Source organism: Cupressus sempervirens, chromosome 1, assembly GCF_028749045.1.
Source record: "Cupressus sempervirens isolate cs-2001-9-10 chromosome 1, ASM2874904v1, whole genome shotgun sequence".
Taxonomy (NCBI): domain Eukaryota; kingdom Viridiplantae; phylum Streptophyta; class Pinopsida; order Cupressales; family Cupressaceae; genus Cupressus; species Cupressus sempervirens.
The window spans coordinates 800400989-800414264 of NC_143118.1; positions in this window are offsets into that span (position 1 = coordinate 800400989).

Here is a 13276-nt window from a genome sequence, read left to right on the forward strand (position 1 = left end):
AGATAAAGAGATTTAATGGCATAAAAATAAATAAATAAATTAAATAATTAATTAATTAATAAATGATGATGTCATCAGAGACTTTTTCAGAAAATAAAAATACTTTATTTTCTAAAGGATTTTTAGGTGTCTACAGTACCTACAAGAGAAAGGGGTTTGTTTGTTGGATGGGGGGTTCACCTTGGTCAAACCCTAGTTTGGAATTAACCTTGAAATTGTAATTGTAATATAAATAAAGTAAGTAAATAGAACTATTCACCTTGCTTATGTTGTAACCCTTTTGGAAGATTCAAATCCTTCAGTCCACAAGTATGGATGCTCCAAATGAATGTAGAATAGAATGTAGGATGTCTCAAATCAATAGCATTAGATCTTCAACACCAATCTTGAATGGATCTTGGATTAGGAAGAGGCTTGAATGGAAAGGGATGAATCCTCAACAAGAGGGCCCCAAAGAGCTTGAATCCTTCAATGGCTACTACTGGATCTCCTTGATGAATTGAATGCTTGAACTCTTGAAGGCTTGAATGCTTGCTTGTACATGAGAGCTCGATCACGAAAGTGAATGCTTGATAATAGATCATGAGATAATGGATAGTAGATGAATCAAATGAGAGAGGAAGGCTTCTTTATATAGAGATCTAGGGCACAAATTCCTAGAGAGGTTGACATATGAGAAATAAATTCCCATTGGGCCCTTACCCCTAGAGATGGACCTAAATTAAATACAATTTAAGAGTTTACCATTTCAGAGACCAAAACAACCAACTCGGAAGTGGGAAAATAATTCTTTTCAAAACCAAACATCTGAAAATCATGGAACCTTGAAATTTGGACCTTGGGTCAGAGTCGAGGTTGACCCTAACCTAAAAAGTTGACCCTGACCCCGAGGTCAAAAATCTTAGGATCTTGGTCCAAAATGCTAGAGAAATGTAGAAAGAAAGTGGAAAAGGGGGCAAAATTAGGGGAAAAAGCTAGATCTAAGCCGAGGACCCATTTAAGGTGCTTGACATGACCCCAAATCACCTACTAAGAGGGATAAATGCTCTTAACATGGAAGTGCTTCCATTTTAAGATGATACAAGGTCAAACCATAGGTAAAATCAAATAAATAATTAAGTGATGATTTGATCAAGGACTATAGGTTGATAAATATGCAAAATCTATTATAACGATTTAGAATAACTAAGACGGGGGGGGGGTTGGTGTTGAATCAGTTGTCCTTAGGTCAATATGTACCAATTCTACTTTTGTCCACTTCAAACAAATTAATCAATCTTAGATACCCACTCAGTCTATTTAACATATCACCATCAATTTAACTTTTCATGTAGTTTCTTAACTCTCTATTCCTTATATGCATCGATTGCCAATTAATAAACTACTATAAAATATAAAATACATAGCAATAATATCCACACATGAAAATAATATTTTGGCACTAGGATTTAACATGGAAGCCCAATTTTGGAAAAACCACCAAGTAACATGTCACCAATTTTTCATTCCTCTAAAGTGAGCTTAGTTAAGAGCCAACCCTATTAAAGGTTATACAACACACTATCAAATGTGACCCTAATGAAGGATTTAATAACCTTATTATGAGTGGCCTTGTTAGAGGACTTTAGATCATTCTATTAGAATGCCATCTTGATTAAAGGATTTACAAAATGACTATTAGGTCAACCTTGATTAAAGGATTTTGACTAACACAATGGTTATAATATAATATTAGGGTTGATCTATAAAGTTCAACTCATTTTAAAAATTTAGATCTCCACTTCCTCATCTTCTAGTTCATTGATTGGCCTCTATTGACGTCTCCATCACTAATATGCTTGGCATATCCTCAAGCAATCACTTCTTCACCAAACTCTGCACACTTCACATCTATTGTTATGCTCTTCACAACTTCTCCTTAAGATCACCAATCAATAATGAACCAACCTTATAAAACATCTCATATGCCTCCTTAAATAGGTAATTTTAATCTTTTGCCTCTTAAACATCACCGTTGATCTTAGGGTTAGGTCAAATTCATTGAATCCTTCCATCTTTTTTGTTCTCCTTCTTATAGAAAATTATGATTAAATCCTTTCCTTTGATCTCTTAACAAACTCTCCTCGTGCATTAAATATGCTCTCTCATCAATCCTTATCTTCCACATGCTTTGACTAATCTAAAATTCTAATAGTATCGCACTCAAATTCAATTCTTTCTCAAACTGTAACTTTTGTTATCACTCATCAATCATTATTTTCTTTTGCTTAGTCATTATTGTGTAGCTTGATATACACTATACTATTTCACTTAGCATCAATAGGCTCATTGTTAGGATTAAACCATAGACAAAGATAACAATTACATGAAAATATAACTAATAACAAAAAATATTAGATCACATAGAAAAGAACACAAGACACCAAGATTTAACGTGGTTCACCCAACCCCTGGGCTATGTCCACCAAACAACAAGTCTGATATTATTATGATCCAATGATTATAACCTGATTACAATTCGTAATCCCTTATAGCTCAATGCTGCCACAAGAACCAATTTTGCATCACAACTTAATGAAAAATACCTAACCCTAAGCCCTTTTATACAAGTAGCTTTATGCCACTTTAGGGTTACAACATGGCAGCGATATGCTGGCCACAACGTCGACCATGGCCCAATTTTTTTAGAAAGTATGTACAATACTTTCCTGATTAGTCACCACAATCTAACAATCTCCCACTCGTGGACTGATCAAGCTCCACACTAAACAAGAATCTCCCACTTGGAGACTAATCATGTGGCTATGCCGCTACTCCATGAGACTCCCACTAGATCAAACCACCCTGGACTCTACTATTCTTTTATTCATGTTTAGTCTAGAAGACCAAACGAAGCTGAAGAGGAGTTCAACTTCTCCCTCATTACTACCTTTGTCAATATATCTATTAGATTGTCATTTGTATGTATCTTCTCCAGCTTTAACTGTCCATCCTTCAAAAATGATCGAATTAAATGGTACCGCAACTGTATGTGTTTGGTCTTTGAATGTAGAGCTAAATTCTTTGCAAGATGAATGACACTTTAACTATTTGTAAACAAATAATTATCCCTCGAAGGGTGTCCCAATTCTTCCAAGAATTGAAGCCATATCATCTCCTTGGATGCCTTTGTAGTAGTTACATACACTGCCTCTATAGTGTATAAAGCATTAACCTTTTGTAACTTAGAAACCTAGCTCATGGCTGCCCCACCAACAATAAAGACATAGCCTATAGTACTCTACCTAGTATCAATATCTCCTACCAAATCTGAGTCAACATAGCCCTGTAAATCAATAGTAGAGCCCCCAAAGTGTAAACACTTATTGGATGTTCATCTCAAATATTTGAGAATCCATTTGACTGCATTCCAATGCTCAATTCCTAGATGACTCATATACCTACCAAAAAAATCCCACTGCATGTGTAATATTTGGCCTAGTAAATACCATAGCATACATCAAGCTTCCTACAACTAAAGCATAGGGTACCTTGGACATCTTATCCTCCTCTTCTTGTGTCTTAGGACACATCTCCTTAGTCAACTTCAAATGACCAGGTAAAGGTGTGCTAACAACTTTAGCATTCTCCATAGAGAAATGTTGCAACACCTTCTCAACATAATTAGCCTGAGGTAGTGTCAATTTTCTATTTTCCCTATCTCTACAAATCTTCATACCAAGGATTTATTTTTCTGCCCCCAAATCCTTCATAGCAAATGCATGTGCTAACTAGCATTTTAGCCCCTTAATGTGATCCATGTTAGACCCAGCTACAAGCATATAATCAACATATAAACATAAAATAATGTAGTTGTCATCATCCAACCTCTTAAAATAAACACAATGATCTGAATGACACCTAAATGTATCCATGCTCATGCATAAAATTGTCAAATTTTAGATACCATTGTCGAGGTGCTTGCTTCAAGCTATATAAACTTTTCTTCAATTTGCACACTAACTTCTCCTTACCTTTGACCTCAAAACCCTATGGTTGAGCCATATATATCTCTTCATCCAAATCACCATGAAGGAAGGTTTTTTTAACATCAAGCTACTCTAAATGCAAATCTTTAGTAGCCACAAGACTTAAAACAATATAGATAGAAGTCATCTTAACAATGGGAGAAAATATTTCATCAAAATCAATGCCCTTTTGCTGTGCAAATCCTTTCACAACTAACCTGGTTTTAAATCTTTTCTTACTTCCATCCTCTTCTTTTAACATGTAAACCCACTTATTCTATAAAGCCTTTTTACCTACAGGTAATTTGCATAAATCCCAAGTCTTATTTTTTAGCAAAGAATCTATTTCTTCTTTCATTGCAGACTCCCACTAAAATTTTTGTATCCACCTATACAGCTTCATCATAACATTTAGGTTCACTATCATCAATAAGTAAAATTGAATATAAAGAGGGAGAGAATCTTTCTGGAGGTCTAATTTTCCTTGTTGACCGTCTAACATTCACCGGTGTGTGTAGTATTTTTTGTTGCAGTTGTTGCACATCATGAGGAATGGTTGGAATATAAGCTTTTGAAGTATCATCCAACACTACATAATCATCTTCTATCTTCTCATGTGCTGCAACAGATCTTTGTACAACACTTTCTCATTGAATATGACATTCTTGCTTCTTACAATTTTATGGTTTTCAAAATCCCAAAGCCTATAACCAAATTCATTAATGCCATATTCAACAAATACACATTTCTTTCACTTAGCTTCTAGCTTGGTTCTATTTTCAAAATCTATATGAGCAAAAGCTTCACAATCGAAGGTCTTGAGAAAAGAATAACTCACCTTCTTACCAGTCCATGCTTCCTCTGGAATACCACAACCCAAAGGAGTAGAGGGACCTCTATTAATCAAATATATAGTAGTATTGACAGCCTTTGTCCACATGTATAAGGGCAACCCAACATGCAACCTCATCCTCCTTACACACTCCATTATAGTCATATTCATGCATTCAACCACTCCATTTTCCTATGGAGTCCTTGGAAAAGTTTTCTGTCTACAATTACCATTAGTGGAGCAATAATCTTCAAATTCATGACTATAATACTCATCACCATTATCAGATCTGAGACATTATAATTTCTTACCAATCTCATTTTCAACCAAACATTTCCATTTCTTAAAAGTTTGAAATACATCAGATTTCTGTCTAAGGAAATAAATCCATACCTTTCTAGTTGCATCATCAATAAATGTAACATAATAGTGAGAGCATCCAAGGGAAGAGACCTGAGCTGGTCCCCATACATCGATATGCACAAGCTCTAATTTCTCCTTTTTGTTTTCCTTTCCAGTCTTTACAAAACTCACTCTCTTTTGTTTTCCATACACAACTTTCACAGAAATCCATACTAACACATTTTAGACCTAGTAAAACTTTCTTTGGATAAAGTACTTTCATACCTTTCTCACTCATGTGCCCAAGTCTATTGTGCCATAATGTTGTATCAAAATCTACAACAATTATTTGTTCTCTCTACTCAACTACAACAATTGTTCCTGAACATTCATTTTTCTCTGAAACAATTAAAGTAGAAGGAACAATATGACCTATACAAAGATATAAGGTGCCTACTTTCACACCTTTTGGTACTACAAGAGAACCTTTTGAAACGTTCCAATTTTTATCATTAAAAGTAACTAGACAACTGTTATCACCGAGTTGCCCTGCTGAAATTAAATTCCTACTTAGATTTGGAACATGTCTTACCTCTTGTAGTAGCCAATGATTCCCATTCTAGAACTTAATCTTAATTTTTTCCTTTCCAACATTCTAACAAGGTTTGTTATCCCCCAAATAAACAAGCCCAAAATCTCCTTGGACATAATCAATGAAACAACCTCTATGAGGTGTAGCATGAAATGAAGCACCATAATCTAAAACCCATGAATCATCAACACTTTCTAAAGACATAAGCAAAGCATCCTCTTCAAATTTGTTACTTACCACATTTGCCTCCTTGTCTCCATTTGGTTTATCTCCTTCATTTTTCTTTTGATTCCAGTAATCTTTCTTTTTATAACCTGGTTTCCCATAATACCAACAGTCATTTGATCCTCTTGATTGAGACCTCCTCCCCTTTGACTTTCCTCTTGATTTCCCACAATTTCTAGAATTAATTCCTCTCTCAGTCATTCTACCCTTGCTTTGTGCATTCAAAGCACTTCCTGCTGTAGATCCACTTGAGGATTTCCTATGAGTTTCTCACTCAAAATAACACCGATCACATCATCATATTTTAGGGTACTAGATCCAGGAACATAATTACTCACATCCATTACCAAGCCATTTTAGCTTTCAGGCAAAGAACACAAAATCAAGAGAGCCCTAATTTCTTTTTCAAAATTGATACCCATAGAAGATAACTAACTAGTAATAGTATTAAACTCATTTAAATGATTTGCAACAGATCCACCTTCTACCATTTTCATATTAAATAAACACTTTATGAGAAATACCTTGTTTGAAGCAGAGGGCTTTTCATATAGTTTCATTAGGGTTTGCATCAATTCTTCTGTCATCTTTGCTTTTGTAATATTAAATGCCACTAATGGCTCCAACCATAGTCAAATGCTTCCAAGTGCCTTTCTATCTAAAAGATCCCATTAATCATTTGACATAGATCCTTGATTCTTGGGTTTTCCTTCCAACAGCTTCCATAAATCCTTCTATAAAGATAGTCTTCCATTTGCATCTTCCATAATTGGAAGTTTTTCCCATTAAACTTGTCAACTCTTAGCTTACCCTCGTCTGCCATCACTCCCACTCAACCGTGAGACTTTCTTGCAGAGGATAACTGAAAAAACAACCTCGCTCTAATACCACTTGTTAGGATTAAACCACAGACATAGATAACAAGTACATGCAAATATAACTAATAATAGAAAATAATATATCACATAGAAAAGAACACAAGACACCAAGATTTAACGTGGTTCACCCAATCCCTGGGCTATGTCAACCAAACAGCAAGTCTGATATTATTATGATCCAGCGATTATAACCTGATTACAATCTGTAATCCCTTACAACTCAATACCGCCACAAGAACCAATTTTACATCACAACTTAATGTAAAATACCTAACTCTAAGCCCTTTTATACAAGTAGTTTTAAGCCACTTTAGGGTTACAACATGTCGGGCATATGTCAGCCACAACGTTGGCCATGACCCAAAATTTTTAGAAAGTATGTACAATACTTTCCTTATTAGTCACCACAATCTAACACTCACTCAGTCATTACTATGATCGTTCACTACTGACACTACTTCATACATTTTCTTGGCAATAACTAACACTTAGCTTGAACTATTTTGTTCAGCTTCTATGTGAGTTCCTTGATCTTCTACTCTAACTCCTTCATTGATCGACCAACACTGATACTCGGTCAAGCTTATCCTTTTGACTCATTTCAACTCTAATCTTCATCCAACTATCTTCTTTACTTCATGTATTGATTGAAAAATATATTATCTTGTCAATGACTAACTTATCCAGTGCCCATTGTATTTCCATTATACTTAACTTCTCATTACTTCAACAACACTATCTCACCTTTCTATATCTTCTTCTCAAATCATCTTCATCAATCAAATGATATGGTACTCTACACTATTAGTAAAATTTCTCTCTAGTAGGTTTGACACTTTGTCATACCAATAGATTTGACATCAATGACAACATAGCAATTGCTCCAATTGTAGTTTCCAAAAATCTTCCTCTTTGGCATTGATGGAAACACCTCACACACTTCACTAGTTACCATGCAATCTAAAATCTTCAATATTGTACTGTCAGCTCCCTCTATGTTTTTGTTCTCTCTTTCTTAGTTTCATTCTGATTCTCATCCATTATAATCTCAAGATGCTCTGTCTATCGGTTTAGTAACACTCTTTCCCTATAGAAACACCTCAACGCATGCCAAGATATGTAGCAACATATGTCTCTACATAACTTCTCTCACTCAGTATATGAATGGTATATGCCATAAATCTCCCTCTTTGTATCTATCCTTATATGGTAACCTGATCCTACTCTCCTCTTTAATTGATCAATGTTGTATGGTAACTAAATCATGCTAATCTCTCCCTCTTTGACAAAAATGCCTAAGATATCAACTAGTCTCATACATCTTCATGTCACTATTCTAATCAATATAACAATGTCATCTCAACATTAACTCTTTGAAACTTCATCTGCTCATAGTTTAGTGTCTTCCTTTTCAAACCTTTAGGCAAATCCTAAAGTGTGACCTCCTACACCAATGTTTTTGATATTCCAATTTGAACATTTGATGCAATGCAACATCTCTACTTAGTTTTCTTTAGGTAGGGGAATGACCCCTAACTTACCTCTTAGATGCTCATAAGCATCCTTAGGTAGTGCATTTGTGAAAAGGTTAGCTAACTGCTCTTTTGTGTTTACATATTTGAATCTTACTTATTTGACTTCTACGAGCTCTCTCAAGTAATGATACTTGATCTCAATATGCTTAGTCTTTGTATGCATCACATGGTTCTTTATATTTTTATAGCACTTGTATTATCACAATATATCACAATAGGTTGAATGATCTCTTCCATCATTCCTTTCAATATTTACTTGATCCATATAATGTTTGAACAATTCATTGTAGCTGCAACATATTCAACCTCTATTGTAGATTGTGAAATACAATTTTGCTTCTTTCTTGTCTAAGAAATTAATCTTCTTCCCAAGAAGAAAGCTCCTCCTTTTGTACTCTTTCGTTCATCAACATTTCCTGCCCAATCAATATCTGTATAAACCTTCAACTCAAATTTGTCACTTTTCTTGCACCATAAACCATAGTCTTCTACTCCTTTTAGGTATCTCAGTATTCTCTCTACTACAATCATATGATTTTCTTTAGTAGAGAATCTAGCAACAATTTCAATAGCTAATGCAATGTCAGGTCTATTATGTACAACATATTGTAGTTTTCCAATCATTGACATGTATAATATTTGATTCACCTTAGTTGAATAATCATTCTTTGACATTTAATGTCCAATCACCATAAGTGTTCCAACTGGTTTTGAGTCTTCCATTCCAAAAGCCTTCAAAAATTCTTTGATATACTTGAATTGAGCAATGAAAATACCTTTATTCATCTGATATACTTGTAATCCAATAAAGAATTTAATCTCTCCAAACATTGACATCTCAAATTCCTTTTTCATTTAATCAACAAATGACTTTCTTAATGAATCTTTTCCTCCAAATATGATGTCATCAAAAAAAATATTAGCTATCAATATCTTATTTTTAGCTTCACTTTTTAGATACAGATTGCTACTTTCATTAGTTCCTGCAAAACCAAGTTTCACCAAATAATTGTGTAACCTTTCATACCATGCCCTAGGAGCTTGCTTCAAACCATATAAAGCTTTGTCTAACTTACATACCATATTCCTTTTGTTTAGATCAATGAATTCTTTAGGTTGTTCAATGTAGACTTCTTCTTCTAGAATTTCTTTTAGAAATATAGATATTATGTCCATTTGGTACACTTTGAATCCTTTGTAAGAAACATATGCAAGCAAAGTTCTCACTCTTTCCAACCTTACAAATAGGGTGAAAGTTTCACCATAGTCAACTCCTTCCTCTTGTGCATATCCCTTACACACTAGTATTGCCTTGTTCCTTGTAACTTCACATTTTTCATTTAGCTTGCTTCTGAAAACCAACTTAGTACCAATCACATTCTTATCCTTTGGTCTAGGAACCAATTTCCATGTCTTGTTCTCTCTATTTTCTCTACTTCTTCATTCATTGCCTTGGTCCAATCTTCATTCTCCAAGGCATCTTTGACATATTTTGGCTCAAACTAACACAATAAGCATGTATCATTCTTCAATCTTCTTCTTGTCATGAATCCTGAATCTTTTTCTCCAATAATTTGATCTAGTGCATGATGTCTTCTCACATACTTTCCCAATACAGGTTCATGTCTTATTTATTCTTCTTATTGTTCATTGGATTCTTAATGTTCAACTTCTTCAATTTTTTTTGGCTACAACTCAAATTCCATTGTCTAATGTTTGGTAGTCTCTGTCTATGACTCAACTCCTATAGTTTGATGCTTAGTAGTCTACTAATGCTTGATAGAACTCTCTTACAAAACCTTTGCATTTCCTGAATGGCGATGCTTGACAACCACCTTTTTTGGTTCAAGTAAGGTGTTAGGTTCACCTTCATAGATATAGAAAAACTTTCCATAGTCTTCAGGTTCTTTCTTGCATTCTTCTTCATTTTTCTTTGCAAATTCATTAACTCTAACATTCACACTTTCCACAATTTTGTTAGTGTTAGAATTCAAACACCTATAAGATTTTCTCTTAGGGGAATAACCTAGTAATATACCTTCAACAATTTTTGCATCAAGTTTACATATTCTTTCATCTTTTAATATGTAATACTTGCTTCCAAATACTTTAAAGTAATTCACATTTGGTGCATATCCATACCTGAGTTAAAAATGTGTCTTGTTTGTTCCTTTCTTCACTTGCACTTGGTTCAGAGTGTAGACTACAATACTTACAACCTCTCTCTAGTACTTATGTGAAACATCCTTCTCCATCATCAAAGTTCACAATCCATAATTGATCCATTTCTTCTCTCAGCTATACCATTCTATGGTGGAGTCCTTAGTACACTGATTTGTCCATTGATTCCTTTTTCATTTCAGAATATGTTGAGCTCATTTGAAATAAATTCACAACCTCTATCTAATCTCAAACATTTTAGACACTTTCTTGTTTCTTTCTCAACTCTAGCAAAATACCACTTAAACATTTGAAATGCATTAGATTTTTCCTTAAGAAACATCATAGTAATTATTCTAGAAAAGTCATCAACCAAAAAAATGAAATATTTATTACTGTAATAGCTTTGCACTCTAATAGGACCACATAAGTCAATATGAACCAACTCTAAAATATCATTAAAAAAATAGGTCTTGCTCTTGAAACTATAATTTTCAATTTTACCTATTTGACATTTTTGGCACATCACTTTATCAAGTTTCTTAGTCTTGGTAACCCTCTAACTCTTTTAAGCTTACTAATGCTTACCAAATTATCAAAGTTCACATGACATAGCCTCTTATGCCATAATTAAACATCTTCACATTGTGCAAATAGACAAGTATCTTTAGATAGATCTAGATAGAACAAGTTGCCTCTTATTTGTTCTCCACTTCCAACTAGTTCACTAGTAACATCATAGATATTTGCCTTCTTATTTTGGAAATAAATTATGCAGCCTTATCTTATCAACTATGCCACACTCAAAAAGTTATATTTCAAACCATCAACCCAATATGAATTGTCACACTTGATCATATCATTCACTTTAGTTAATCCTTTACCTTTCACATAACATGGTGTATCATTACCAAACTTAATGCTACTTTCATTATAATGAACTAGCTTCTCAAACTTACTTGTATCACCAATCATATGATGTGAGAAACCACTATCAATTATGCATCTATCATTCTTACTCACATGTGAGATCAATGCAAATTTCTCATCTTCATCAGAATCATCTTTCATTGCAACATAAACAACTTCTTCATCACAATCATCATAATTACTGTTAGAACCATCTTCTTCAAAAATATAGCAAGATTTCTTATTTTTATCCTTGTAATCTCTTTTATCTTTGTTATCTCTATCATCTCTTCTTCCTTTGTACTTGAAATATTTCCTTTCATCCTTGTTATCCCTATAAAGACATCTAGCAGCAATATGACGAACTTTGTTACATGTAAAATAGATAATAAAAAGTTTACCTTTGTATTTGCCTTTTCCTCTAGGAAGTCTTCTAGCCAACAATACTTCGAGGTCATCAAGGTCATCATCAGATCTACTATCAATTTCTACATACTTTCTCTTCTTCTTTTTCTTAGATCCATCAAGGGTTAGATATTCTTTAAATGTAGATTCAAAACTAGCAAGGGAATAATTATCAAAATTTGATAATTCAAATGCATTAAGTCTACTAATTAAACTATCTAAGGTCAGATCATTACCATGCATACACCTTAGTTCTTGAATTTAAAATAATCTAATTGCATAGATAGGAAGTAAAGTCCCCAATACCTTACTTATCATAGTTTCATGAGTTATTTGTCCTTTAGCTCCTCTAATAACATTCAATAATTCTTTGATTCGACAATAATATTGTGCAACAGTCTCACCTTCTTTCATTCTCATGTCATCAAACTTCCTCTCAAGATTTTTTCCTTACTCTCAACACATTTTTGTCTCCTCCATGGATTTTTTCCAATTTGTTCCACATTTTCTTAGCACTAGTGCATTCCTTCACATCATCAAATTTTTCATAACTTAGGGCTACTGCAAGTTCAATCATCATTTGGTTGTGCTCTCGCTTCTCTTTTATTTGTTCAATTGTCATAGGTCTAGGCACCTTAATATATACATTATCCAAATAGTAAGATGTAGAATTTCCAATACCAGATAAGTGTAATCATCAGTCTTTTCCATTTTGGGAAGTTCTCCTTGTTCAACTTAGGTATCTCTCTCTTGTACATCTTGATATTTAACTTGAGTTCCTTCAAATTTTCCTTACAAGCACCAATCCTCTATACCAATTGTTATGGGGTGAATTAGTTATTCTCAGGTTGAGATGTACCAATTTGAATTTTACTCACTTAAAACAAATTAATCAATCTCAAATACCCACTCAGTCTATACAATATATCATTAACAATTTAACTTTTCATACAATTTCTTAACTCTTTGTTCCCTATATGTGTCAAATGCTAGTAAATAAACTATTGTAAAATATAGTATGTATAATAATAACATCTACACATGAAAATAACACTTTGACAACAAGATTTTATGTGAAAACCCAATTTGGGAAAAACCACCAAGTAACATGCTACCAAATTTTCACTCTTCTGAAGTGAGCTTGGTTAAGAGCCAACCAAGTTATAGGTTATACAACACACTGTCAAATGTGACCCTATTAAAGGATTTAATCACCTTGTAAGGAATTGCCCTGCTAGAGGACTTTGGATCATTCCATTAGAATGTCACCTTGATTAAAGGATTTACAAAATGACTGTTAGGTCAACCATGATTAAAGGATTTTGATTGATACAATGGTTAGAATGTAATAGTAGGTTTGATCTATAAATTATAAATCACTTTACAAATTT